General features: G+C 43.9%; 1 pseudogene; it reads right to left on the reverse strand.

Moving 5' to 3' along the window:
- Positions 1 to 2295: 2295 nt before the first annotated feature.
- On the reverse strand, positions 2296 to 2631 carry LOC128591537 (mitochondrial import inner membrane translocase subunit TIM14-like; annotated as a pseudogene).
- Positions 2632 to 3587: the final 956 nt, after the last annotated feature.

The raw sequence follows: 3587 nt of genomic DNA on the forward strand, positions 1-3587 counted from the left end.
CCAAGTAGCTGGGACTACAGGCGCCCGCCACAACGCCCAGCTAGTTTCAGAGACCAAGTCTTGCTCTTGCTCATGCTGGTCTCCAACCCATAAGCTCCAAGGATCCACCCTTCTCCTGCCTCCCAGAGTGCTAGGATTACAGGCGTGAGCCACTGTGCCCAGCCCTTACTCTTTTTTTGATCAACATAATTTAAGTGTGCCTTGAAGTTTAACTATAGGTCCAAGTGTACCGTGAGATTAAAAAAAGGGGTGGGACTCGAGAGTCTACATTTCCACCAAGCTCTCAGGTGATGCTGATGTTGGTGGGTCATAATTTGAGCAGCAAAGGAGGATACTCTTTCAGGAGCTTTATATAAAAAGGAGCAATGAAAAGGGGTAGGTGAGCACAGTAACTGGAGGAAGATGTGGGGTCAAGGGAATTATTTGTAGGATTCCCACCATCACAGCATTGTCTGACAATGAGACTGATACAGAGATGAGAGAGAAAAAAAAATTAAAAATGGGGGAGAGAAGAGCCAATTGTTTGAACGTTGTCCTTGACCTTGAGTAGACAAGAGAAAATGGCCCACAGTGATGTAGGAAGGGGAAGCCTTGAAGACCCGCTAGAGCACAGGCAGTTCACGCACATCACCAGAAGGGGGCGCAAAGTTCCAGGGTACAGGTGCAGGCGCAGAAGAGGCGGGCAGAGTTCAATTATTTTCTCAGTGTAATAAGGCGCTTAGCCCATAGACTTAGCGGTCTGAGGAAAGAGAGGGCACTTCTAAAAAACTGTGAGGAAGTGAATCAGCTAGGGCAATTGTCTACAACCCTAATCAGACCAAGGACCCCTTTTCTAATACACATTTTTAACACTCTTGCTACTATCTCAAAAATAAAATGATAGTTTAACCTACCCACACCCACATTTTTTTTTTTTTTTGTAGAGACAGAGTCTCACTGTACCGCCCTCGGGTAGAGTGCCGTGGCGTCACACGGCTCACAGCAACCTATAACTCTTGGGCTGCCTCAGCCTCCCAAGCAGCTGGGACTACAGGCGCCCGCCACAACGCCCGGCTATTTTTTTGTTGCAGTTTGGCCCGGGCTGGGTTTGAACCCGCCACCCTCAGCATATGGGGCCGGCGCCCTTCTCACTGAGCCACATATTAATATAACTGACGTATATACATACACACACACAGGTTATTTTCTTAGGTCAAAATCATGGCTAAATTCACTTTTTTTTCCTTCTTGTCCCCCACCCTTATTTATTTATTTATTTATTTAAGACAGTCTCATTATGTCACCGTTGGTAGAGTGCTGTGCTGTCACAGCTCACAGCAATCTCAAACTCTTGGGCTTAAGCAATTCTCTTGTCTCAGCTTCCCAAGCAGCTGGGACTACAGGTGCCTGCCACAGTGACTGGCTATTTTTTTTTTTTAATTTTGCTTTCAATTTCAACTGGCTTTCACTCATCTTAGCTTGAAGGTTTTGTTTGTTTTTTTTAATTTTTTTTTTCTTTTCTTCCTTTAGCAACTCTCTTGTCCTTTGTCTTCCAAGTAGCTGGACTACAGGCACCTGCCACAGCGCCCAGCTCATTTTTTGGTAGAGACGGGGTCTCACTCTGGCTCATTCCAGCTCATGCTGGTCTTGAACCTTTGAGTTCAGGCAATCCACGCACCTCGGCCTCCCATAGCACTGGGACTACAGGCGTGAGCCACCACGCCTGACCCCGGCTATTTTTTTGTTGCAGTTTTCATTGTTGTTTAGCTGGCCTGGGCTGAGTTTGAAGCCGCCAGTCTCAGTCTATGTGGTTGGCGCCATAACAACTGTGCTACCGGCACCAACCAAGCTAAATTCACTTTTAAATGTAAGGTTCCAAGTAGTTGGGCCAGCTATCTGTACCTTGAACAGCTTTTCATACTATTAAGAATCCCTACTTCAACAGCCTGTGCTAATTCCATCATAATATGCATCACATAGTCTTATAACCACCAGTTGACCAGTCTCCCACTAGACTGGAGGCTACTGGGAGAAAGGACTGTCCACTTCACTTTGTCTTGAATAATTCAAAAAGCAACTTACTTGCAATGAGTAATGAATAATATTTCTATTCAACAATCTGCATTTGTCCACCAAATATTCTTGTCTGTAGTCTGACTCAAAATCTTCAAATTTAAATAAGAAAATTATACCAAGGCTTTGGTTTAGCTTATACTGAATCATTTTAAAAACCGAACCTCTGAGGCATTTTATTATGAAAAGTTGGTACTCATATACATAAACTAACATGAACTTAAAATTCATTATAAGTTTACTTCATTTTTTAGCTTGACCTTCTAGTAACTGTTTACCTTCATCAATTTTGGCTGCAATATAAGGAGATCCTCCTTTGGGTGATTTAAGAGCATAATTTCGTCGATGAACATCTCTTATTTTCCCTTTATTGACAGTAAGGCTTACACCTAGTATTAATGCTGCTTCCTGTTTTGTCATTTGGGGTTCAAATCCACCTCTGTATTAGCCACCACTAAAGGCAGGTTTTGACAGACTTTGAAAAACTTGCTTTACTTGAGGCTCCATATGCTTCATGGCTTGCAAAACGTAATGGCCTGCAAATCCTGCAGCAGCAATGGTTAGTCCAACTGCTACCACTGTACTGGGCCTGGCTCCTGCTCAGCTTCCCCACCTCCCCCGAGAGTGTGTATCATCCCAGCCCAAAGGTCACGGCTACTAACCATGGCACCTTTAGCAGAGAGCGACACAGCTACAGGCAGTACACACACACAGGTGCGCACAGGTGCCCTACAAACCTTTTTTAAAAAGTTTTAATAAAAATAGCCATTCAACAGTCAATAGCTATGTCCCTTTTAATTCTTTTTTTTTCTTTTTCTATTTTTTTTTTCTTTTTGAGACAGACGGATTCTCACTCTGCTACTCTGAGTAGAGTGCTGTGGCATCATAGCTCACAGCAACCTCAGACTCTTGAACTAGAGAGATCCTCCGGCCTCAGCCTCCTGAGTATCTGGGACTATAGGCACCTGCCACAATACCTGGCTGTTTTTCTGTTTTTAGTTGAGATGGGGCATCGATCTTGCTCAGGCTGGTCTCAGACTCCTGAGCTCAAGGAGTCCTCTTGCTTTGGCCTCCCAGAGTGCTGGGATTATAGGCATGAGCCATTGTGGTCCAGCTGCCTTTCTCCTCGTCTTTAATGGTCAGTGGTACTTAAGATTGATTTTCTGTTTGGAGACTCTCAAATTCATTATGATGGGCATCCTCTTATATAGCATTATAGCATAGAATCCATTTTTAAAAAGCGGAAAGGGTAGCACTGTAGGCTTCCACCTAGAAATGAGGGTGCTGTGGCCTCACCTCCTTCTCAGAGAGAGTGGTGTTCTGGTATTTATTAATAGTAAGATTTTGCTTAGATTGACTTATTAAGGATGGAGTACTCCTTTTGTTAATTAGGATAATCTTTTTTTTTTTTTTTTTAAACAGAACCTCAAGCTTTTGCCCTGGGGAGAGTGTTATGGCATCACAGCTCACAGCAACCTTCACCTCCTGGACTCAAGCAATTCTGGCTCTACCTTCCAAGTAGCTGCCACTACAGG

This window comes from Nycticebus coucang, chromosome 1 (genome assembly GCF_027406575.1).
Source record: "Nycticebus coucang isolate mNycCou1 chromosome 1, mNycCou1.pri, whole genome shotgun sequence".
Lineage (NCBI taxonomy): Eukaryota > Metazoa > Chordata > Mammalia > Primates > Lorisidae > Nycticebus > Nycticebus coucang.